The sequence below is a fragment of the Manis pentadactyla genome, chromosome 3, assembly GCF_030020395.1.
Source record: "Manis pentadactyla isolate mManPen7 chromosome 3, mManPen7.hap1, whole genome shotgun sequence".
Lineage (NCBI taxonomy): Eukaryota > Metazoa > Chordata > Mammalia > Pholidota > Manidae > Manis > Manis pentadactyla.
In genome coordinates this window covers 162,715,633-162,743,433 of record NC_080021.1, presented here as the reverse complement: position 1 = coordinate 162,743,433, position 27,801 = coordinate 162,715,633, and the positions used below count along the sequence as shown (strand labels likewise).

Sequence of the window (27,801 nt, the reverse complement as noted above, 5' to 3'; positions counted from 1 at the left end):
CGGTGCATTTATTTTCCCCATTACCTTGAGAGTGGTTTCCAGGATTAATTCTAGTGTCAGTGGTCCCATATATTAATTATTGTTGCAGAAGCTCTTTGTAATACATCAAGACTTTAGCTATTCTTTTGTTACTTTAATAGAAAGTCCCTAAAGCTGCAGAAATTGAAAGCAAACAGACAAATGTAAGAGGTGGAAAGAGTTTTCAATTATCATTGCATAAGATTTTTAAAAATTAGTATCTGTACTATCCCAAACCCTCTCTTTAGGTCCCTTTCTTTCTGCTCCTGTTAGTATGACTTGTTTCATTCAAGCAACTGAGACTCTCAAAAACCTACTGAAGACTTCATCTTAAAACAGTGACCGACTTTCTGATACGGATTTGATATAAATGTTTGGCAATGTAGGCTAGTGAGCAGTGAATGCAGAGACAAGTCACAGTGCTCACTTCAGCATATATACTAAAATTGAAACCATACAGACAAAGTTATCATGGCCCCTGAGCAGAGGAAAGTCACAAATTTTCTATTAGCATTGCTGAGTTTTGTGAAAATTTGTGCAGTTTTGTTCTTCCACCTGATGTTACAGGACATAATGGCGAGGATATATAACCTTAAGGACATGGCAGATAATGGTGATTCCTTATCCTGGGTGCCAGAATGGCAAAAATATATACCTATGGCATCAAACTTTAATGATAAAGTTTGATAAAAATTCCAATACTATTGAGTAAATCTTCTTTGTTCTCATATCCATTTAAAGTTAATAGGTGTTTTACCTTCTCATATCCACAGTTATTTGACACTGTAAATTGTTTCCCCATATCTGTGTGTGAAAGGAAAGCATCTTACCTGTTTGATCTTTTTTAGCCACATATATTAGAAATCACCTACCATAACTTTCTTGAGTGCTTGGATTTATCTCTTATGTAGTCTTCTCAAATACTGTGAATAATGCTGGCTCGTAGTACTCATTTGTCAATGCTTATTGAGCAAGTATGTATTGGGTAAATGTATTAGTTTTCTATGTTGTGTAGCAAATTACCACAAACTCAGTGGCTTAAAACAATGCATATTTGTTATCTCAGGGTATCTAAGAGTAGATACAGACATTGCCTGTATGGGTCCTCTGCAAGAATGCAATCAATATATCAGCCAGGGCCTGGTTCTCATGTGGAAGGCCCACCTTGAAAGTGATAGATCCACTTCCAAGTTCATTCAGGTTGTTGGCAGAATTGACTACCTTGTGACTTGAAGAGCAAGGGCTCCAACTTCTTGTTGCCTCTTGGATGGAAGCTTTTCTCAGCTCCCAAAGGCTTCCTGAAGTTCTCTGCTGCATGTCGTTCTCCATAGGACCTCTCACAACATGGCACCAAGCTTCTTTAAAGCCAGCAAGGAGGAAGGAGAGCCTCCAGCACTAGTCTGATAGCAAGACAGAGTCCTACATAATGCGTCACAATCAGAGAAGTAAAGTCCCATTACCTTTGCCAAGCTGTATTGGATAGAAGTGTGCCGTAGGTCTTATTCACTTTGGGAGGAGGGGGCCCTGGGGTCCACCTTAAAGCCTGTCTGCCACAGAAGCTATCATCTTAAGAACCAGTATCAGCAACAGCCCTGAAACTCCAACTTTGAAACCAGAATTTAAAATCACATTACAGAAAAAATCATGTTAATTTGGTGTTACTAAAGAAAATGTGAAATAACTCCTAAAATAGCTATAAGGTGTCACTATACAGAAGTGCCATAGCCACAGCGTTTCCCATCGTAAGAAGCCGATTCTGCAGGAACACATAGGAATGTGTTCCTAGATATTCTGACAATGAGCAACATGTGAACCTCTTTCTTTGCTGAGTACATTCTGAGTTTGAAGACTTGAATAGCACAGTTTGTTCTTAATGTACACCTCACTTGCCTACTATTGTTTGGCCTGTAACAACCACAGAGGTGATTATATACCATGTAATTATATGCTGCAGTTAATATGTGTTTTACCATCTATTTATCCATAGGTCTGTTTTCTCACAGAAGCACTTAATTCTATAAGAATTACATAAAAAACTCCAGGTTTACTGGTTATCCAGGATGTGAGAATAATGGATGAACTGTAAGCATTCCCCTAAGGAATAGTGGATTGGGACGTGGGACGTGTAACACTGTAGCTAGCAGCCACACCTGGTGATCCCTGAATGACTTGCCACCTTCACATCTTCCTGGAGTTCTAAAACAGACACTATCTCTGAGTGCCCCTGTAGACCATAATTGCTGCTTTCTGCTTTTAAAAAAAAGCAATCTCTAAGGTAACCAAAATATACATTCCAAAGCTGTGTATAAGTAAGACAATCTATGAACATACAAAATAGGAACCCTAGCCAAAGGAGATTTTTCCCAAACCAAAATAATCGACATAAACTGTTGAAATTGTATTTATCTATATTTACTCTTGTTAGGGACACTTTTGTGTCTGTTGTGTTATAAATGAAATTTTCAGCCTACCATTAATCACTCTCACATGTAACAATGACCATGTAGTCATCCAGTGAGCGTGCATCAGTTGGAACCCTATCAGGAAACTGATGGCACACTTTAGAGGGATTAAAGAGAGTTTCATTAAAGTGGCTTATTTTAGCAGGATGCATAGGGTAAAGGATAGTGAAGCATCCTAGGCTAACTCAAACTAGAAGCTTCTTCCACACATAGGCTTGACAGAATATAGGGTTATCAGAGCCCAGTAAGATGTGTATTGTTTAAGAGGGTCATCCGGCAAGAATCTGACCTTACATAAAGAAAACCACTATTTGACATGTGCCCTGGCAACTAGAAAACAAAGGATTAAACACCATAATTCATAATTCCTTTTACCTTCTATATTTTATTGGTGATTCACATCACCTGAACCCAGAGGCCATAAGGCAAGAGCCTGGTTGACGCAGTTCATAAAAGTTGAGCCCACAAGGCAGCGAGCAGGATAGGGAGGGCTGAAGCATGGATCAGGAGGGACCGCGTGGGGGAATCAGAGAGCATGTCAGTGTGTGGCAAAACTCAAAGACGGCTGCAGGTAATTATGTCCCATTTATTAAAATTCCAATGTTTGTCTATGGTCTGATTTCTATCAGTTTCTTCCTTTAATGCCTAGAGAATATTGGTCAAAGATATATATTGAAACTGCCACTTTCTAACATTGCTTTAGAAATTACCTCAAACATATATTTCCTCTATTCATATTCTGACCTGTTTTTGGAAATCATGGAGCTTCTAGGAGGGGTTGTTGGAATCATCAATGTTTTTTTTAAACCACTCATAACAGGCGTTTCTCCCAAGGTAATTCCTAACAACTTCCAACTTCCTACGAGCTGGCCAACTTCAGGATACTTCTGTAATTCCAAATCTTCTTTAGAGGAAATCCCAAGGAGCAAAAAAGATAAAGAACAAAAAATTACCCAAGATCCCTCCATAAAGGCTCCAAGTGAACATAAAATTTTCAGAACAAAATGAAAAATTTTTAGCTTGAAAAAAAGCTAGCCAATATTTGGAGACAATTTCTGAAGATTACCATAAATTATAATTATTACTTAGTGTTTTTGCAATCTGTACTTAACACGCTTTATGCAAGGTTAAAAAAAATAAAAGCTTTAAGCCTAGATTTAAGGTAGAATCCAAAAGATAAAAAACTTTATGCCTTGATTGGAGGTAGAATATTTCAAAATTGGCACAGATATTACAGAAATCTTACAGTTTTATCAATGGAGAGACTTATATCTAATTATTTTAATGCTAATCCAAATCATCATTCAACTTGTTTTTTATTTCTAATCACTTATACACATTTGTACAAATTACATTTTTTTCTCCATGCTGACTTATCTTCATAGAATCTTTCTTCCAGTTTTAAATTAAACGTTACCATTAAAATTGTGGCTCGCTTAAATATTAATGTTATGACTGTAAAATACATGCAACTCAATAATTTTGACTCTGTTGGGTTTAGGTTCGGCCTTTGTATTACTTAGGACAAGTTAGTTTTTATTGATTCTCAATTTTCTCATTTCCTAAGCAGATGATATTCCTGATAATCTTTTGTTGTAGTTTTCATACTGTGTATATAAATAGTGTTTTGAGTACTTCAAACAAAATATTGAAGATAATGGGAAAAATTTCCAAAATACATATTAAGTGAATGAGGGAATTTTTTGTACTTTTAAAGAGAGTCTACCATATTTATTCACACATTAGTTTGATTTCATGCATTTTTGTTTACTTTTCAAGTAGTTGGATTTCTTAAGACAATATGCTAAGGACTGCTTTAATTATAATTATATAATTTAAGAGTTTTCCTTTTAAGCACAATGTTGTACAATTTATCTTAAACAAAATGGTTTCATATTTTTTCCCTGACATGATTACTTACGGTAGTAGTATTATGGTAAAAGAGAGAAGAAATAAGATTTTATAATCTTTTAAAAAAATGCTTGTTTTAATTATATTACTAGCAAGTCCCCAGTACATTATCATTAGACGAGTTAAAGATCTTTGCACAATTCCAAAGAGCATGTTAAATAGTGGTTGGATTTTTAACCCATTATTTTATCATGCAGTTTATTTATGCATCTTTTCCCTCATCGAAGCCAGCAGCCAATGATACAACCGTTGCCAAGTTCATACCCTCCCTTTTTTCATAGAATTGTCAGACTGGAGACTTAGAATGTATTCTTACTAAGTGACCTAAGTGAAGAGGCATGGATTACTTAACAGTTTATCATTGACTGTATAGCTTTCTTAAGTAGAGCATACGATAAACAGGCATCCAAAATGGTTAAAAATATTAAAATAAATAATCTTGTAACCTTGTCTTTTCATTTGTCAAATTTTTGGTATCTGTTTTCCTCAAAGACTTTTTTAAATTTCTGTTTTTTAAATGACTGTTTTTTTAAGTGATTGATTTTCCTTTTAAGTGATTTTAATAAGCCTCCTCTCCGATGACTTTGATAGGAAGTTTTTTCCAGAGTTCAGTAAGAGTACAATGGCTTACCCAGGCAAGATGGTCTCTGTAGCTTTTTGATAAGAAGGATTATCTGCCTTTAAATGATTGGGTCTCTTTGTTTGACTGGATAGATTTGTCTGTATGGGACAAGTCCGAGCTGTAATTTCCATTCTCCTAGAGTGATGATTCTGAAATGCAGATCATTGCGTGTCTCATTCCTGCTTTGGCACAGACTTTTTAAAAAGAATTTAAGGCTGTTCATGAAATGATTCCTCCCTCCATGTCTAGCCTTAGTTCTCTACCCTATTCCTACTCTTACGCGTACTGTGCTTCAGCAGTACTAAACTGCTCATATTGCTGCTCCAAAGACTGGCTTCTCTTTTGGTACCATGACTTTTATATGGTTTTTTTTTTTTGGATTTTTCAGTGTCTTTATTTTGAAGGAGCTGACATTTATTGAAATCTTAAGTGTGTACCAGACACCAGGGCAAGAGCTTAACACACGCACGTTCCGTCATCATCAACCAGAACGGAGAGGCTAGTACTGCAAGTCCTGTTTTACTGATGCAGCTCCAGGGGTTGCAGTAACCCTGGAGGGCCCCCAGCTCCTAAGGCACTGAGCTGGGGCCTGAACCTCCTGTCCCGGCTGTGCTGTGGGCACTGGGGATCCAGGAGGGGCACAGCACTTGGTCCTGCCCAAGGACTTCAGGCAACCTCTGGGAGCACTCTGGGGGCTGCAGGAAGCCCTGGCCTGGAGGGCTTTTGCGGGTGGAGCATCTCAGTTAATCCCATGGCACTCTAAATAACTTCTAATACCACTTACTGTATTATAATAATGTATTTGTTTACCTATACTTTCTCAAAGATGGAGAACAATTTAGAAGTAGAGATCTCACCTGATTCTTCTTTGTATTACCAGTGGAGTATTATTAGATATAGGCTCCCACTTATTATATATATGAATAAGTGAATTATACCTCAGACAGAACTGAAAGGTCTAGAAGAATGCTTCCCAATGCATCTAAAAATCGATACTTTATTGAACAGTAGGAATCAACCTAATAATAACTCTAGTCACAGTTATAATGATTTAATGTAGGAAAGTGGGTGAACATTTGGGTCAGTTAATAGGACTTGTATCCTTTTATTTCCAGTCTAAAATTAGAGATGCTTTATCACTGTCTGGTCTTATCTGTAACTTTCAATAGTTTTCAAGGTTTCAGCTCATATCTTTTCTAGTCACAAGAGGGAAAGAGCCCTAAAATGCAAAATTATGTTTCATTGTTCTAACAGGGACAAGAATTACTGTTAGTCAATTCAGTCATAATTTTTGTTTTGAAATTGTTGGAAATGCAATTAGTAAGAGCGATATAAAAACCATATTGATTTAATGTCACTATTTTAACCAGAATCAATCAGAAGGAACCCATGAGGGTCCTTATACAAGCTATATACATATTGTATATTTGTTATTTTCCATTTCTAAATGATAATGCTGAGCTCTCAAGGGATATCCTAATAAATATGATTTTAAAATAAATTTGGCATTGTATTCAGCAAAATACTAAATTAGAACAGCAAAATGTGCATGTGTATGTGTGTGCTGCAAATATGTGTGTGTATACGTGCACACACATTGTTGTGCATCTATATCTACATATGCATAGTACATGTACAGCATCTGTTCTCTCTGTCAAGAGGACATAGAGTTTAATACCCCTTACTTCTTATGTTCACAGTTAATGTGAAAAAATAGCTTTAAATTCCAAAAGAGAAAAAAAAAATGGTTTAAGAGAAAATAAAACTTAGCTAAAAGAAAAAGGAAGATACAAATAGGAAAGTTGCTTCTTATATTTATTTGTCTTAAAAATTATTTGGCTATTCACATATTAGTAAAATTAATATTTTACGTATTTTCAAAGAAAAAATTTTAAATAACATGACTTGGTGAAGACATTTATCTCCATGGAGTTACCATTTCTCAGAAACTCAGCTTTCATGTTAATTCCCAGCCCATACCTTAATATCACATGGCTAATAAAACCACACCATCTCTTATTCTAGTCTCTCATTCAGATTGAATCCTATCATACATTATATAATATATATCAAGAAACATTTCTTCTGGATTGTACTATGGTATTAGGAGTTCATTAGAATACTAAATCTCATATTAATATACATCTCATGATCAACATGTGTTTAAATATTTACAGTCTTACATGTGGCATATGGAACTCAAAATCTATCTTTGCTGCCTTCAAAAGCACCAGTTAAAATTTTTTAAATGCAATAGTACAGAGACAAATTGAGCAATAAAGGGGTAAAAATGACCAACATGTCAACAAAGATTTGGAAGATGGAAAATGGATGAATTAGCAGAGTAGAGAAATCTGAGGCCTATGAGTCAGTGGCTTAGATCACTGTGATGTGTGCCAATTCATTTCTACCACATTGGAAACCTGGAAAATCTTAGGACCTTGTTCTAAGTATATGGAAGTAAAAGAAAATGCCTGACCCTAAATAACAATAGGATCATTTGAAAGTCTTTAGGATATGCATAGATTACCTTCCCATGTTCCTATGTTGCCAGGGAACCACGTCCTGGCCTTTCACATGGGAGACCAGCATTAGAAACCTTTAGAAAAACTGAATTAAAAATCAAGGCTATCAAAACAGAGGAAGCTGGAGATGAGTTGTTGCTGAGAAATCATGAGGAAAGAAAATCAAATATCCACCCTAAATACCAACTGCCTACTCCCAGGGTATCAGAACAAAAAATAAAGGTGGGCATATTCTTTGGAAAAGTATAATTGTCCTGGAGAAAATATCCATATATAATGATACATAGAGGTGCTGTTCCAAAGTAAAGCTATGTCACTACCCATCACCCTCTTATAAGGCCCCCAAACACACACACACACATCAACACAGAGCTTCCCATTAGAGTTTCTGATGACACCACTCAATATAGTCAAAGATAACCAGGTATATGAGGAATTCTTTTAACATGAAAAGCAACAAAACAAAGACAATCATATAAGAAGAATGAAGAAAAATAAAAGATTCTTGGATATTTAAAATAGTATAGTAGATTGACAAAAATACAAAAGGAGAGATGAAAGATAAAATAGAAAAAAATCTAAAAAGATGACCAAAAAGAAAAAGTGAGTGCTAATAAGAAATTATCATTTTTAATTAAAGAATTAATCCATGATACCTAACATTTGACTTCCAGAAAAGGAGACCAGAGAAAATCTAAATGAAAAGCAAAGCTATAACAAAGAAAATTCTCCTAGAACTAAACAACATGATTCTCTAGATCGAAAGGATCCATTGACTGCTCAACATACGGATTTTTTAAAAAAGACCTAGTTAGGCACATCATGGGGAAATTATGGATAACTAAGGTAAAGATTCTAAATCCAAAGACTATAGGCAACAGAGAAGGAAGTAATGATCAAATGTCACATACAAATGAATGTGAATAAAAATAGCAGTGTAATTCTTGAAACAACATTGAATACTTGGATACTAAAAGACAACCCTTCAAACTTCTAGAGGAAAGGGATTTCCAATTTAGAAATCTATCCATCCAAATTATCAATAAAATGGAATGCTGCAATAAAGGCACTTTCAGAGGTAAAATATTTTAAGAATCACTTACCTACTCATTCATGAGAAACAACTGGAAGATACGCTCAAGCAAGACTCGGGAGTGAAGCACGTAAAACAAAACAATGATCCAAGAAAAAGGAGACCAAATATGGGAAAGAGGTTAAAAGAAGTCCCAAAAAATATATGTACATTGGCATCCAAATGACAGGCCCAGTTAGGGCAGGAGGAGAAGGGCATGATGGTCTCTGAGAAGGGAGTGGAATTGATGGAAAGTTTGCAGCCATTTCCGAAATGTTTAGAAAGAAATATTGGCAGGCTTGTGTGAGGTCTATTGGACCTTTTCAGAAAAATAAAATAAAATAAGGCCAAGTGCGTAAAAAACTATGTAAATTTTACAAATTAGGGACTTGTTCAGAAGAAGGTATATTTGTATAACATACACAGTGTTTTCCCTTAGATCTTACTATTTGCAGAGGCTTTGGAAGGTGATGGCGATTATGCCCTCCCTGCTCCTCCTCCACCCTGAGCTATCTTTGGAGCTGCCAGTCAACACAAAATAATTTGATTTCGAAAACAAAATCAAGTGGTTGAAGGCAGAAGGGTAGAGCTGAAAAGGCCTATTGGAATTAAATTTTCATATTTTCCTAAGACATATTACCATATATTTCTATGTACAACCTTACCCATATTTTGAAATGAAAATTAATTTTATCTTTCCATTTGTGTTTCCTTAATGCTTGTGAATGGAAACACACACACACACACACTCTTAATTTTGTGCTTTGAAACACCATGTACTCAGAAGAGAGTCACGTAAGATGAACTTGCTTTTCTCTTACTATGACTACACAAATCATTAAATGTTATAACGAGTCAGCTTCTTCTACCTCAGCTTGCCATAGGCCAGAGTAAAGAGAAAGTCATTAGGTTTCCTAGTTTACTTTTACCTCCCTGTACTAAATGCAAATATCACCCATCAATCTTTCAAAAGATTCTTTCCCTCCTTTTTACTTAAAGACAAGGACTCCCTCATTAAATACGGTTTTTTATACTTTAAAAAAAGACACTGAAGAAAGTCTAGAGGGTCGTTTGAACTCCTATTAGCTGTACCATTGATCCCTGACTACAATAAAGTATGAAACTTTTCTCTTTAAATATCAGGAAAATGGACTTAAAGTATCAATAATGCTCCTAAAATTAATGTTTAGACTAACAGGCAAATGCTTATGTAATATCTTTTACTAAGTTCAGGGTAAAAATAACAGGTAGATTTTGTGAATAAGTATGATAATTGAAACCCAATGTGAATTGCAAATTTAGAGTTCAATCTCCATTTTAACAAGAAGAAGCCTCTTACAGAGATAGAACTCTGGGGATCAGTGACTTTTCAGAATAATAGCATTAGCCTTTAAAATTGAATTCATAAATACCAAAGGAATGGCTTTGTCTATTTCCCAACATAAAGAGAATTCTTTTTCAAAATTATATATTTTGTTCATACTTGAGAACAAGAAGGCTAAGAAGAAGAGGGCCATCCAAATGTATAAAGTATGCATTATTATATTTGTTCTCATAGCTTTTCTATTGTAGGAAGACCTAGAATGATAGAATCAGACTTTAATGTTGAAAGTCATATTACAATGTCAGTTGAATACACCTCCAGTCTCTCTTTGGCAGCTAAATTCATGTGCTTCAGACATGAAAGTGAAATAAGTATTCATTGAATCAGTAGCACTATGCTTCATTCTAAACCAGACAGCAGGCATCTTATGGTTCATTGATGCATTTCACTCTATGGAGATTAAAAGTTATTTAATTTATGAGGAGGAAAAGAGTCCAAGTTATTCAGATAGAATCCCCAAAAGATCTCTGGTAAAGAAAATTCCAGAGTTCTGTATTACCCAGATACTCATTAAATGTATGGCTTTGTTTTCTACAGTTAAGAAATACAGCTTAGTGAGACTGGTTAACTGGTCTAGAATAGTAGCCCGGTTATGAATTTGTCTTCTAGGCATTACCCAATTATGATAAGAAATCTTGATTTGCTCCTCTAAGAAGAAAAGGCATTTCTCATTTAAGAATTTCATAGTAGCCAGTGATGCTTGCTAAAATGTATTAAAGAATAATAAAGTGAACTTTATTAAAAGTACCTTTGGGAGCAATCCCATCATCCTCCACAGCTGAGAGCAGCAGAAATTGTCTCCAGATCCTTCTTACACTTAGCTTTTTCAGAACGCCTTTTTACCAAAAGGGTGGGGGAGTGTAACTGCTGTCACTTTTTTTAATGATCCATTCATGTTGGGTGGCTTATGCAGGATACTAATTGATTTCATACCTCTCTGTTTATTTCAACCAATCACTCAGGCATAATATTCCTCTCTCACTTATGAGAATTATAAATTTATTATCATCAATAATAGATATTATTCATTAAGCACCTACTATTTCAACCAATCACTCAGGCATAATATTCCTCTCTCACTTATGAGAATTATAAATTTATTATCATCAATAATAGATATTATTCATTAAGCACCTACTATGTGCTCTTCACCATATTTCATTCATTTACACATGCTCTTTCTTGTTCTCACAGCAGCCAGGCAAAGTAGTTGCTGTTTTATCCACACTCTATAGGGGAAGAAACTGGGGCTCACACCAAGTTTTCTGTATCTTCTGTATCATTTAAAATGTCTAGTAATGAATTGAGCAGATAGAATATGGTCAATACATATTATTGACTGGCTTATTATTAATGTCCCCTAGTTCACTGAACTTCCATTTCAACCAATAGAAACAGACTATAGCCATAACAAAATTATTTGGATCTTTCCTCATGAAGTTCCACTGAAAATAAATTCACTGGAGAGCATGAAGAGAATGTGGCTAGTGAAAGAATGGAGGCTTCCAGCTAATGATGCTCTGGTCTGTAATGAGTTTAACACCTGGCAGATAATGCAAATGGCACTGAAAACCAGCTCATTTTTGGCTTCACCACGCTCTGCTCAATTGAACAAAATGTGCATTGAAATAAGCGCTTTTTTTTTTTTTGGTTTACACACATGTTTTAAATCTGAGTTGTGGCTCAGTTTAGTACACTTACTCAGAAAGAATAATTTCATTAACTTGTTCCTCTCTTCTTGTTCCACCAAGAGTTTTATAGATTCCAAGGGAGGTTTGATTTTCAACCCTACCTCTTGTACATGGGCAGTTTTGCCTTCTGTCCTCTAATTTGCAATGTGGTTGTATCAACCAAACAAAAATTTATTTTCTCCCTGGAACTTTTTCACCTTTTAAATATGGGAATGTTCCATATGGCTAAAGAATGTCAGGAAGGGAAACATTTGGGAAGAATTATACGGAATGCAGTCATTCCGGATCTTGATCATCTTATCCACAAGAGCCAAGTAAGAGAACAGCCACACAGGGTTATGTGCCAGAAGTTTAGAATTCCAGAGTGTTTAGAGCAGATAGGTGATTTAAAATTGCCATGGTTATACGGCCCCAACAGGAGTCATGTTGAGATGCTTGAAGTGTAGAAGGAGGATAAGGATAGGAGGTTTCTATTTTATATGATAATTTGGTTAAAATATTTCATGAATAGTCTAAAGCTTTTTGTGGCACATTCTTAAACTTTAAAATGAAGTAAGATAAGGTGGGTGCTTCCTAAATTATAGATTACATAGTAAAGAATGATTTTGAATGTCAAAACATATTATAATTTGGAAAGTTTTCATTGACTATGCCAGTTTACTTTAAATTCTTTTAAAGAACTAAGCTATGGTGTGTAAGGGTCAGAGTCCACTAGAACACACACAGATTTCTCTAAAGGAGAAAAATTAAGTGCATGTATACTCAATACCGGGTTTTGCGGTGCTGCAAATGCTTTATGGTGACATGGAGCACTCCACGGTCCAAGTCTTTAGAGTTGCAGCAGCCATAAGGCCAGGAAGTGGATGACTTGTTCGAAAGGTAACAAAATCACCTACAGGTTTTTACTGATGAAATGTCATGTCCTTATGTTATAATGTGATCAGGTACTGAGAGATTATGGTTTTTAAATTTTTTACTTATATAAATCTTAAATAATTATGGTAAGAGAAGAAAAGCTTTTTACTAGCTATCACAGGTCAGTTAAAAAGTGCATGCTGTTAAGAAAGTCTGGTTAAGGAAATTCAGTTTAAAGAAGCAAGTAGTTAGCCAACTTCCTTCGTAAAAGCGATATCAAAGCTCAGCTTGTCATTCAGAACTTACTATCCATTACTAAAAATACCCCAACACTACGGTTGAGTAGATGGCTCTGTAACCGGCACTAAACAAGAGCATCCAAATGAACACTTAGATCCAGTTGACAGGCCACCATAAAACCAGCCATGTCTCAGTTCACCTGCCTCAAAGTGGGTACTTCCCAGAAGCATAGTCAAAGTGTATTTATATTGTGGGACAGTAGGTATTTTTAGTTTTTTACAACATGTTGGCACTTTAGATTCTAAAATACAAATAGGTGTATTTTAATAGTGCCTACAGAGGGAGGCTTTGGATTACAGAAAGACACACCCAGGTGCAAGAGATGACTGCCCAGAGCATTCAGAAGACCATAGTTTCAGATTCAGCTATTCATGTCTTAACTGTTTGTAGAAGAATATGGGGAAAACTGAAGGCGTGGGAATCTATAACCACACTGGCTTACTACGGTGAGGTAGTCACTTTAAGGTAATGCCAGCTCACAGCACTGGAATAAGATCCAGTAAAATATGACATAAAATAAGTATTTCAGTAATAGTCCATGGTCAGGAGGTACAGACACAGTTATATAATGTATTCTGAAAGGTACAATGATCCTGGGGTATGCTGATAAACCAGCTCCCCAGGGGTAAAAAAACATATGGTTTCTTTGGTTTAAATATTTTTACTGTAGCTGATTTCCAGCTATGGCTCCACTCACAAAATTCCTGAATATTTAACAACAGGCTTTTGCAAGCCAGTAAAAGTTGGGTCCAACAAATCACTGAAAGTAACACTGAGAACCTAAGGAGGGAGGGAGCACAGGGAAGCCTTATATGCACATAGAGCATTTTGTTTCCCTGCCTTGAATGGATGCAGGCAAGGACTTGCAGTGTCTTAGAAAGAACTTGTCAAGCAAGAGCAGTTTCCTCAAGTCCTGGAGGAAATAGGATATTAAACATATTACCAAGACATGGATTTCAGCACAAAGAAGTAAGCAGAAGCCCAGTTACCAGATTAATGCCAAAGAGTAAATTGTTGCAATTAGAAAAAATGTTTCATTATATATAAAATATCAAGCAATACAAATTAGACATCATAAAGGACTTTATTATTGATGTGCAAAATTATATTTGTTAATGTATACCTCTGCACTGTAAATTTTCTGCCTCTGTAGGCACATAATTAATTATAAAAGATGAGGCATAACTTCCAAAGTTGGCAAAAATAAGTTTATATGATAGAATGATTAATTTAATTTTTTCTGTTATTGATCTAGCCTTTGAATTTTGCTTCTGCAAATCGGGCTTTAGTATGAGCTAATTAATTACTTGATCATTACTTTGCTTTCACTTAATTACTTTCAATATGTTAATTTGTACATAGCAATTTTTAATATACTTTAGTGTCTCAATATTAAAATCCATAAATATCATTTTTCTGAAAAATCTTGTGGTAAGTATTTCTTTATATTGAAGATTTTGTTTCTTTCTTTACCTTACTATTTCCCTGTTCATTTGGAGGGGGTACATATCCTATTTTTTAAATAAATATAGTATGAGAATTTCTGAATCTGATTTTTGTTAATAATCCTTGCAAAGCAAGGGAAACTTTAGTTATGACAGAGTAATTTGATTAATTCTCATAATTGTGATATAGGGGCCTAAACCTGCCATCCCTCCCAAACACACACATACACACATTAAGATAGTAGAGATATAGAATTCAGTTATTGCATGCCAGAAGTTCAGTGGCCAGCAACTAAGTAAGTACTGACTGGAGAAGAACAATTCTGGAAAGAATAAGAAGATTAGAAGGAGGAAAAAAACATGTTGGGTTCCTATTTTTACTTAAGATGATGGGAGCTAGAAACAAGCATGGACAAGTGGATTTGAGAAACCAGAGAGTTAGAAATCATAGGTATCTGACTGATAGACCCCATAAGTTGATTTGTGAAACATTTGTTTGGAACTCTGTGTTTTTTCCACAACAATGTAGTTCAAAATGTAGTCCCAAAATCCTAACAAATACCTAAAATAGCTGAAATTAAGCTGATGGAAGCTCTAAGCCCTGGGTCTCCCTAATTTTACATAAATCTCTGATGTTTGAACCATGATCCAGAAATTTAAGTATTGAATCTGAAAAAAAGCATTTTATCTCATTGATCTTGAGGTATCTGGAATAAACGAGGCATGTCCTTGTCTGATACAAGTTTCCTGACTTTGCAATAAAAGTACTGTGTTGGAGTCCTAGATCCTTATGCCATTTCTGTGACCTCCTATATGTGTAACCTTGACAAGTCACTCAATCTTTGAGTCTTAGTTTCCTGATCTGTGAAAGAGGGAAAATAATATTTAATTCACAAATACACAGATAGTCAAAAGGTTGTAACCTCCTGCTACCCACTCCCCAAGGCTCCAAGCAGAACGTAAGTTCCAAAGATGTGGCGATATTGTCTGTTTTGCTCATTGCTGTGTCTGTAGGACCTTACATAGTACTTTGCATAAAGTAGCATGCTATGTGTTTCTGTTGATTTTGCTTAATCGATGGGTATGTGAATCAAAAGGGCTTCAAAAATAACAAATGCACTGTAATGTTAGTTCTCCCATCTTTTCCCACAACCTATGGCAGTTTAAGAGGGTATTAACAAAGGTATTCCTCTGGGACTAGAAGGCAGTATAACTGTGGCTGTTCACTGGATGAGCCATTAGGTAGCTGAGCATTCGTTCCTGGGGCTGTTTGTAAGGTAGGTTAGGCTCGCCTACAATCCTGACATCTCCCTGTTGCCTCTGTTGTGATTATGCTTCTGGCCAAAATACACTAGGTTATTTCTCATGTTTTATTTTTTGTTAGGTTATCACTATTATTGTTATGGAGAGTCTCTTCAGGTTAAACTTTCTTTAAGATATACCCATGCTGATATGGTTGATGTGATATTTCTGCTTAGCAAGGTTTAATTTGCTGGAATGAGGGCTGCCTGTGTGCTTAGCAGTCAAACTTGCATAATAGCCATCGGAAGGAGAATTCATCAATTATGCTGAAATGTTTGTTTTTAAAATGTCAGGTGTCCAGATGGTGCCATGGCAATGGGGGTCATTAAAAATGCTTAGACAAACAGAGAGTCTTAATAAAGAAATATTCCTGCTAGTTGTATAGGTCTGTAGCAAGATCAGATTTTTTAAAATGTTAATATGTTGAAGCTTCATAAAGTGAGGTTCAGATATGCCCATGGAGATGAACCATGATGTGACTCTGCTTTTCTGCCGTTATTTTTTCCAGTTCTATGCCCCCTCTCCACTTCTCCCTGCCCATCTTCATCCAGGAACCACACCTCCCCACCCCCCATATTGTACATAAAAATGGCTTTGCAGAAGAGAGAATTAATGTTAGCGAAGAGAAACAGCAGTGTTGTTGTATTTGAGATTTACCTGCCTAAAGACCTTTACGGAGACTTGGGTGGTTGCAGGACCACTGTTTCAAAAGGATGTGCATCCGCAGTGGTGCAGAACATAGCTCCACACCAGAGCCCAGGAAGGAGTTTGAAGCAATCAATGTATACCTACACTTTCAGCCTTGCTTGCTGCATCCCTTGCACAAAGCTGTTGGTATAGATCCTGAAGTTACACAGAGCCCCCAGCTACCCCTAACAGTTGCATTTAGTCAGGGTACAAATAAACACAAGCACTTTGGCATATAGGAACTAATATTTCTGATGAGAAAATGAAACCCAGGGAAATATTTACTTTACTCTTCAGATGCTCTGCTTTACCCTAATAGAGCCAGGCTTTTTGAATATCTTAGTGTTGAGGGGAGGCTTTTTTTTCTTTAACTGTCAAACACTCCATCTGTTTGTTTCCCTTCACCCAGCTTAGTCTACAAACTTTGGTCATCAAAATAGGAGACCATACTTCTGAAAATTAACAAGATTATTTTGAGCATATTTTTTCTTATTTCTGTAGAATCCACAGAAACAAAGCAGGTTCATAAGCGAAGTAGGAGTGTCTATTATGTAAGACTGTCAAAATTCTTGAAGCCATGTTAACATTTCTGTGGAGGATATAATACTGTTGATCACTTATTTTTGTATTCAATTTTTACTTATAGTAGTGAAAAGTAGAAAGACAGCTTAAATGCTCAAATAGAAGAATTGTTATGCAAATGGCAATTCATCCAAATGATAAACTACTGTGCAGTCATTAAGATTTTTTACAAATGAGGCAACAAGGAAAGACATGTGAGTACAATACAGGAAACTGGGAGAGGACTTGTGAGTTTTTTGCATTTCTTTTTCATCAGGTTTATAGAGGTATAAATTGCATCCATAAAGTTCACCCATTTTTAGTGTACATTCTGAATATTGACAAACACAGAGAGTTATGCAGCCACTACATCTCTTGAGATACAAACATTTCCATCACGCCCCCAAACCCCCTCGTGGCTCTTCATAATCATTGCCTCCCTTCAACTTTGCCCCCTGTCAACAACTGCTCAGTGTTCTGTCTCTACAATTTTTCCTTTTCCAGATTGTCATATACATGCAATCATAACAGTATGTATGATTTTGTGTTTGGCTTTTTTCACTTAGTGTAATGCACTTGAGATCCAACTGTGTGGTTGTATCAGTAGTTTGGTTTGATTTTTTGACTAAGTAGTATTCCATGTATGAATGTACATCACAGCTCATTTATCCATTCACCAATTGAAAGTCTTCTGAGTTGTTTTCAGTTTGAGATGATCATGAATTAAAGCTACTCTATTTGAACAAAGGTTTTATGAGAAGATAGGTTTTCTTTCATCTTTGGTAAATACTTAAAAGTGCCAGGAGTGGAATAGTTGGGTTGTATGTTAAGTGTATGTTTAACTTTATAAGAAGTTTCCAACTGTTTTCCAAAGGGTCTGCACTCTTAAATTCCTATCAGCAATGCTTGAGAGTTCCATTTTTTTATAACGTCAATAGCAGTCAGTATTATCCATTAGTTTTCCTTTAATTTATTTATGTTTTAATTTTAGCCATTCTGATAGATGTAGTGGTCTCTCATTATTATTGTTTACTAACCAGGACAAAGGTATTGAATCCAGGTCTAGAAAAACATGTTTAATAAAAGAAAGAAAGATTTTTGTTGTTTTGTGGCCTCTCTGTAATATCACATTGGCTTGGTTTTGCTCCCTCAGCTCAGAAAATAGACTTATAAACTTCATAGCACTGAAAAATACAAGCTAGAATTGTGCATCCTAAAGTGGATTTTTAGGAACCAGTATTTATTACTGGCAACCTGAAATTTCTGTGAATTAACTCTGCTCTGATTCTTTGATAAGAAAACAGAAGTCTGGGCACCCTTTGGGTCACAGGAATCATATTTCAGCTCACTGGTAGTGTGAATATTCTGGGTATTAAATGACATGACAGCACCATCTTCAATAATGTTCATCCAAAGGGGCAAGCAGAGGTGTTAGAAGCTAAAGTTCTGTAGAAACCTCATGTATCATATATTGAGTTGAGGAATAGTTCTACCTACCCTGAAAATTTTCAAGCATCCCCATAAGAAGAAAGAATGAAAATCAGCACCCCAACAGCAAATTTCAGCATTATAAATATATTACCAATTTTTTTTCTTATTCCCAATATGGGGATGTAGGGACGAATTTTACCCCTTAACAGTATATTCTAGACATCATAGCATTTCACTTGTGTACACATTATAGTGCATCTCTAATGGATAATTATCTTTTAAACTTGGTAGCATCACACCTAATAAAATATCATAATTATTTAATACTATCTACTGCCCATTCTACCTTCAAATTTCCCTATCTAATACATTAGATTTTGGTTGTTATGTCTGTTATGTCTCTTGTTTCCTCTCCTTTTTTTAAAAAATGAAAACATTCTTACCAAAAAATTTTGCATATCTTCATATAGAATTTCTCTCATCCCATCCTTGTGGTTGTGTACCCCCGTGTCTTCTATATCTTGTAGTTATATCTCGAGGCTCTCTCAATTGCTTTAACTAATTATAGTAGGGAAAGTTGTAGGGTAGATTTGGAGAGTTCTAAAAGTTACACCACCATTTTCCCCCAGAACTGTAGAATAATTGAAAAATGTCCCCTTTGGCTTAATTTTAAGTTGTAAGTAGAGAAACTAAGGGTGGCTTCTGTTGCCTCTAAGATGAAAACCAAATTCTTTAGCTTAATGTTTCATAGTCTAATTCAGACATGTGCTTCCTTTTCAAATTTATCTTACCTGACATGAATCCTTCATTCTTACCTATTCATCCTTTTTTGCCATACCTTCTCTCAATATACCTCTCAGTACAAGACAAAAAACAAAAAAGCTAATTATATTTGTCTTCAATATCTGCTCACTTCTCCTGATCTCTTATTATTGGCAAACCCCTTTCCTGGTCTTCAGGACACAATACACTTCTGCTACCCTCTACTTGCTTCAAACCCCTAAATTGGATACCCCGTCTCAGCTCTTTCTCCACTGAATTACTCCATACTCTCAGATTCCTTTCTCTCCATTACTTACCTTTCTTCATTTGCATAATTGTCCCACTGAATTTACTGCCCTGTTATATATTTTTTTTAATCATTTGGTGAAATAAACTAAATAAAGGAAACCTGTCTTCATTGACAGCTACTGCCTGCCAAACATTGTGCTAGAGCTTGTTAAAAAAACTAAGAACAGACATGGTAATTAGCCTTAAAGAACTAACTAAGTCACACTGCATTATGAGAAGCTGATTGTGTTATCCTTTCCAAATTTATCCCTGCTTGGTAGAATTTCAATGGGGATTCAAAGTGAAGTAAGTAATTGGATGAGCGAGAGAATGGGACAGAGAGGAAACTTGTTCTAGATCAGAAAGGCCCATCTTCAAGGTCATTAAACTCCCTCTCATCTTGTCCTACTCATCATCTCTCTAAATCCTATGCATGCTTCAAAGTATTGCTCAACTCCTACTTTGTGAATAAACCTCCCTTGAATTCTTCCACTGCATTCTACCAATGCAGAGCTTGTTCACAAAATTATTGAGATGCAACAATAATTCCCTTCTCCATAGGCCGTTAACACTCATTATCACTGATTACAGCTATCACAATTGGAGCTTCTGTCATTTGCTCATAGTCATATGATGTCTCTCTGGTAGTTATTGTAAATAACTAAATTACAGTCCAATTTGGGTCTGGTAGAATGTGATAGATATAATAAGTAATAAACATATGATAAATAAAGAAAATTTTCTTTCCTGAAAAGTCTGAGAAACTCTTCCTTCATCAGGGCATGCATGGAATAAAGTAGAACAATAAGATTTGTAGAATTTATTACAGAACTGAAATTTTAAAAAATCTAAGCCATATGATCCTTTCTTCCATATAAGCAGGGAAGTAAAATTATCTCACTTGATTTTTCCCTGAATTTTTTAGGAAAATTTTGACTCAAATAAATGACTGCATTATATCAGTCATTTGATTATTTAGTCAGTGCTGCAGAGACTATGCATACATTATAGACTGATAAAAAAAGTAAGAGCTAATATATCTCCAATAGAATGGCTACTGGATAGACTCAGAGTAGGGAGAGCAGAGGACTCACTCTTCATGTTTTCACTTTGTGATAATAATAGCTAAAATTTGCTGTATACTTCTTCATAAGTTAAATGCTACTCTGAATTCTTCATAGATGTTAATCCATGCTCCCCAGAACAATGCTATGCGGTAAATACTATTAAACCATATTTACAGATGAGGAGGTGGAAATAATGGCAAAGTTAAGCAACCTGTCCTAGGGCACACAGCTTGTAAGCAAAGGACAGAGATTCTAACTCTAGTAGCAAGGCTCCCCAGATTAAGCATGTGGCCTCTGCTCCATACCAGTGAAACTGAGTAAGTTCCTTTCTGTGCTTTCATGTAAGGCATAAAACATACTTGTTCTTCCTCTGATTGATTGCTGAGACAAGACTACTGAAGACTATTCAGTCAGTCACAATCATCTTTGGTAGCCAGTCAATAACTTCCTATAGTTGTGGGAAGATCAAAATATAGGTTCTGTCCTCTACACTGTCAACATCAGAAAGTGCGTTAAGTGAAAGAAGATCAAAGACCATATCCAGCTCCCACCCCCCACATTTATAGAAATGTAAGCATGAGAACAACCATGTAGCCTGTAAGCTTAAGTCCCAAATGTTCTCTTAGGCTGTCCTATAGCACTTTGTGTTAAAGTTTCATTAGAAGCAATGTAAAACTTAGATGGCTTTCTCTTCAGAACCAGGTAACAAAATCCTTCAGTAAACATTTAAAGAAAGGACTGGATCAGTATCCTAAATCCAGGATAAAATTCTGAAAGGTGTAGGCTCTGGGGCTCAGAGTAGTAATGATTCTATCAGCCCAGGTATCTTGAAAAGCATCCATATCATCACAGAAAACTCATGTCTAATAGCCATTGTGTTAAATAACCAAACCTCTGGTATTGATCAGAGGTAAAAATAGCTGAAGGTCTTATAGTAGCAGCCTCTCTAGAATAGGGCTTAAGAGCAACCACTCTGCTAGGAATATTCCCAAGTAGGATACTTCACATACTAACTAACCCTCCCCTGCCCCTCATCTATTCCAAGGTACAACTGAACTCTTTACAAATGTTTATCACATTCTGTATTTAATTACTATAATCTAAATTATGGACAATATAACACAAGTAGAAAAGCTAGTATGAAAAAGTCTTTTTTGACAGGTAGGTGCTTTGTCAATTTTACTTGTCATTATTACAGTTTGAAAAGTTGACACTTGACATTTCAGAATTCTTTCTTTCTATCTCCATTCTGAGTTAAAGTTATTTCCACCAGCAAATTTGTATGTCATCACAGTATCATCAGGCAGCAGATTCCTAGTCTGAGCCCCATAACAGAAGACTGTTCATTAGAGGAAGGTAAATGTGGAAATGTAGGCCAAGTTGAGCTATAAATTCTCTATCCACCTTCACTCTTTCAAACGCTTTCCAGAGTATTATCTTTGGCTTTATCCTACAATTCTAAACAGCACAACCCAACATTACTATTGCCAAAAAAATGTTTATAAAAACAATCTTAACAGTATATTGGGTCCTAGGTAACTACTTTGTCTTTAAAAGTAGCCCAACAAATTAGATAAAAGGATGGATATATATGTATAATTATTTCTCCAAAGTAAGAACATAAAGGCAGATTTCCAAAATTTTTCTTATAAACTACTTAATAGGTAATTAGCTACTTTGAAACACTGTTGACCTGAAAAGGCAAAGCTACCTTAATTAAAATTACCTTAACAAGCATATTGCACAGAACTAACTTGCACTCAAGAGCCTTCAGATTGGAAAAAATAAATAAATAGATAAAGTAGTTTTCCCAGTCCATTTTGTGGAAGACTCTAAGCCTCTGTTCACCTGTTTTCCTTCTTACTCCCACATATACGAACCAGAAATGTGCAGGCACATCAGCCACTCACACAGGACTGAGGACATCTTATGCTGAGTAAGAGCTCAATGAATACTAATAGATAAAAATGAGAAAAAATTAAGTCATGCTGGGTACCCATTCAAATATTTACTGAGCACCAACTATGTGCCAGGTATTTGCTATGGCAGTGTTGATAAGGTCTAAAGCCCTGCTTTCTGTGAATTACATTTTAGGTGTTAAGTAGAAGCATGTATTTTATAAATCTGTGACCTTTTGTCTCAGATAGACAATGTCTCACCATGTAACTGACACAGCATCCCTTAGCATTGGCTGTTTCTAAGTAGTTTCATCATGTCTGTATTGTTTCACTATGTCTTCTCGCAATTTATTTTTAAGTCCATAAGCTAACTGAATTTGGTAAAGGGTTTTCTGTGTAAACTGGTCTCAGTGCATGAAGGTACTTGAAAATACTCTCTTGTTTATTTTTTTGCTCTAACTTTGCTTAAGAAATAGTTGCTTCATAAATAAAGAGAAAAGACAAGTCTGAAATTGTCTTTATTATCCCAAACTCTGAGTGAGGTCCAAATTAAAATGGTTTTATTGTAGTTTATTTTCAAATGTTTCTCTTAGTTTTAGCCTTTATACAAAGAAGTGTCTGAGTAAATATTGTAATTAAAAGTGTAGAAGTAAACTCATATTGCCAATTTGGTTTCACCCTAAGAGTAAATAGTGCTTTTAAAAGTTTTTCTTAGTGTTTCTTCCCATGAGGTTCATGGTTTCTGACATTATGGATTTTATTTCTCTACCTTTTCAGTATAAAACAAATAAACCAAAATATCATAAGTGAGAGTCACTTCCATTTTTTTTTTTTTTAAGAGTGAGCTCTTTCGTTGTCTTAAATATCGGTCATTCTTCTGCATCCTTTTAGAATCATGGAGTGTGATTTAGTAACAAAATTTTTCAGATCAAGAAATTGAGATGGAAATGGTTTAAATCCAGAGTCTGAATCACAGCATCCAATGATATTAATTATGAAAATCAGAATATTATTAAAAGTACTTGTATAAATAGTCTTGTACTAAAGAAGAAAATCGAACTCAATGTTCCCAATTCTGAATGCAGCTATTTCCATTAATTCATGCCAATTTTCTTCTGAAATGATACCCCAAAGGACTGACTTCATTTCTTTGGAACAATTCTATGTGGAAGAAAAGGTTGGTGTCTTCTTGTCTTCAAGAAAAAGACACATTAAATTTCCAATTAAGGCCACAGAAACAAACAAAGCAACACAAATCCCATGCAATGAGAGAGACACAAAGGACAAAATTTTTCCCTTTTCATAAAATAGTATGTTGAAAAAAAGCCTAGAAAAAACAATTTTTGTAATGTTAATGAAAATGGAGGGATTACACTGTGAAAGCATGTCTATGTAAATTAATAGGAGAAATTTCTTTTCTGGAAATAAAATCTGTCAGAGATGGGTTGCTAAAACCTGTTTTTATCTCTAGTAGCATAAAATTCCAGGTCACACTAACAAATATAGTCATTAAATAAGGCACTTTATTACCTGACCCTAAAATATAAGCATTAATGAAAGATACCACCCATAGCTCTGGTTACAAAATCCAGGATTTCTTACAGTTTGCTAAAGAAATCTGATAGATGTCACTGCAACAGTCAAAAGGAGTTAAAGAAACATACTAAATGGTCTCCAAATTTCCTTTTCTTAATATCTTAAATATGACTATTCAGGGCCAATGATAGGCTAGTCACTTAAAGTATTAAATTACCTGCAGTCTGTTTTTTTATTATTTTGCCTAGCAACCAAAGGCTATCTTTGCTTTGGCCCTAAAAGATAGTGTGTGTGATATGTTCAATTTTCATATTGACTACCAATGCTTTCCTACCTTAGTTATCACATATTTGCACAACCTTGAGAAGCATTTACATACTCAATTTCTCCCCCCCACCCCCAGCCCTGGTTTGCTTTGCTCTCTTCTCGCCCTACCTCATGTATCTATCACTGTGATTCACTCTTCAGCTCCCAGTCCTTCTCACAAATATTCCTCCGATACTCTTTATAAGGGTCAGTCCTACAGCTTTGACTCCTGTCTCCAGGCTGAGGATTCCCAAAATAGACTCTAGTCTTGACTCACCTGAGATCTGTCTCCTTCCTATTTGATATTCTCACCCAAGTGCTCACGTAGCAATCTAAATGTTATCTTCTACAAATCGCTTCTTCCTCTCATCTGCTCTCTCTTGAGCAATATCAACATTATTCTTAAAAATTGATTTGGTCATTCATTTGATTCATCCCCTGCCTCCCTAGTATTTTCTTTCCTCAAAATCCTGTCATTTCTTCCTTAAAAATGTCTCTTGTAGCCATCTTTTTCTAACCTTTCCCACTGCCACCATGTTAGCCAAACATTTCCACTCATCAAGAATCTTGTCTGCCACATCTTCTAAGCCATTGTGCCAAGTCATTACCAACATCAGTCTTTCCTGAACCATTTACCCATCTAATTTTACTTAAGCATGACATAGACAAAATAACTTTCCCACTCATCAAACTATAATCATCACCATTATTATGTGTGTCTTCCCAAGTCTAAACCACTAGTCCATATAGACACATGGATATATAAAGACCCACATACACACCCACACGCTGGCATTTGTTATTGCATCTGGCACATTTACATCATCAAATATTTTGGTGTTTGAGTAGCACACATACAGAGAAAACACCTCTTCTTTTTCTTTTCTACAAATGATTGCCACTATCCATATATATGTTCATACCCTGTTCTAAAATTAGGAATGAGAAAAATTAGGACATAACCTGAACTAGAGTAGTAATCAATGTGATAGCGACTAAAATCTATACTACTGCTGGAACTTTTCATCTTAGAAGTTGCTATTAATAAAGGCAAAATACTTAATTCTACCTTGTAGAGGCCAATTTACTGAAGTCCATGCTTCCCTGACCATACATGCCCCTTCTCACACATACTTTGAACCCTAGCCAGTCATTTCTCACATCTGGCGAAATATGTCAGCAGAAACTTAATACCACTAATGCCCACACATCCTTAACAGATATCTTTGCTGTGATAGTCTGTTTAGTAAATGGGGAATATGCTTTAAGCTCAGGTAGTCTTTAGAAATGTCCTAAAGGTGGATGAATTCCAGGGCTCTTGGTCTTCTAAGAGAAATGGGCTCATGATTTATTTATCAGAGACTATTTTTGGATTGACAGTGATAAATATAAACCACAATTCAGGCAATTCATAGAAAAATACATTAATACCTAATACATATATAAAAATATTTAGCTTCTCTAGTCCTCAGAGAAATAATATATTAGTTTCAAATAACGTATAATGATGACTGAGAAAATCAAACTTCACTGACTGTGACAGTGCCTTGATAAGCTCACTTTCACACCCTGCTAATATACCTAAACTGGTTTAGTTATGTGGTATAAGAGCCTTTAAAATGCTAATACATATGGGTCTGGTCTTTCCCAATTTTGTTATCGAGGCTAAGAAGTAAGCATATGATTTTAAAAATTTTAATAAAGTTTACATTCTAAGAGTAAAAAAAAAAAATTACATTCTAAGATATTCACCACAGTTATTTATAAAAGCTAAAAATTGTCAAAATATATGAAGGAATCTATGTAGCCATATCTGTTTTTAAATCAGCAACTTTGGTACATTTTAATGATATAATGAATGAAAAAGGATAGTAAACTGTTTATAAGATATACAAAATAAAACAGTATATAGATGTGCATATACTTATTAAATATACTTATTTAATAGGTTCAATACACTTATTAAACTATCTATTTTAGAGATAGGAAGAAAATTGTACAAAATGAAATGAGCTCTAACCTCTTGATTTGAATTATAGGTGGTTTTATTTTCCTTTCTACATTTTTTGGCTTGTCTGCAATGATTCCATGTTACTTTCATAAATAAATTAATATCTGTTAAAATTAAAAATAAAATCAAACTCTGAATATAGATTTCCAAAAAAAAAAAAATATTTGGATTATTCTTGGAGAGTTCATAGAAAGTTGAGAGATAGACATTGGCAGCAAAATAAAAATAGTTTTGCGCTTAACCTATGCTGTAGATCTAGTTTAATCACAAAGCTCCTTTTAAAAGTTGACATTACTCAGACTGATGCTTATATAACTGAATTGTAAAGATCTTCCCAATCCCTTACCAACATACTCGAAACATTAGTTTTGTATTTTAAATCAACCATCATAAAAAAGTTAATATAGCTAATATTTTATAGAAACAGTAGAGCAAAAGAAATAATGGAAACTCGTGCAAAAATACATTTTTTGCTAATGGAATAAAATGACTTTTTTCAGCTGGTATTTTCATGAAAGTTTACTCTAATTAGATGCATATGAACACAATGTTCTAGCCATTATTTTATTTAAACTAGGTATTCAATAATTTCATTAACCTCAGGTTATGGGTGTACTACATATTATTAAAAAATAGGAAATTTAATCAAAGCATACATAACCTGTAATCACTATGTTTTAATTATGTTTTAAGCACAATAGTTAAGAATGTGGGCTCTGGAAACAAACTGTCAGGAGATATGTCCCAATTTTACCTCCTAACACCTGTATAATTTTGAGCAAGTTGCTCAATCATGCTGCCCTTAGAATTGTTGTAATAGTAAATGATTCAAATAAGACAAATGCTTGTAACAGAGCCAGAACCACAGGAAAGTTAACATAAATGTTACCTGTCATTGCCATTCGCTATTACAAACTATATTAACTAATCTATGCTGGTCACGGTTGCTCAATAAATTATTAAAGATTGGTTACTATGAGAACCTATTTCATAATAAGTTATAATCTCAAAGGAGGATATGAGATACAAATTTTTATATTGAATAAAATATCCAATCATCTAGTTCTGCCACAAAATTGTTTAATCAGCAATAATTTCCATATGTATACGTATGTTTAGTATATTCTTAGTAAGATAGTGTTTCTCCTATTTGCTTTTAAAAGTCTAAGTGAAATATCTTCTTAATCTAAACTTTTATAAATAAATATGCCCATGTTTGAAACTTTGCATTTCTGATTACATAGAAGAAAAGAAAATCTCCCTACCAAGGGATTTGTCTTTCAACCCACTGAACTAGGTTCGAAAAATTGATGCTGAAGGAAAGGTCAGAATGAAATAGGTCAACGTAAATTTTATCCAACTCATTTCATTAATTTTCAAAGCCCAAATAAAACAAATTCTGAGTGATAATGTTAAAAATACCGAGCTATCAAATGAGTGACTTAGTGTACCCACAGTAGAAAAAAGAATCCATATTAAAAGAATTAAAGAGATTTTGTTTAATATATGATACTGAAACCAAGGTTTTGCAAAATGAATGATTTTCAGAAGCACATTCTTACAGATAAATTCCCCAACTGACACCATAAATACAGAGCCAGTAAAGAAAGGACTAAGACCAAGGAGAAAGAAAACAGTTCAACTCAAGGCTGCAGATGACTTCTGTG

General features: G+C 35.0%; 1 protein-coding gene and 1 non-coding gene across 23 annotated transcripts in view; both read left to right on the top strand.

Annotated features, from left to right (window-relative positions):
- PTPRD (protein tyrosine phosphatase receptor type D) overlaps positions 1 to 27,801 on the top strand; it is a 1,529,902-nt gene that overhangs the window by 912,353 nt on the left and 589,748 nt on the right. The window lies entirely within an intron of this gene.
- Positions 438 to 543, top strand: LOC118908888 (U6 spliceosomal RNA). The gene has a single exon (XR_005023416.2). It is a non-coding gene; the product is annotated as a U6 spliceosomal RNA (small nuclear RNA).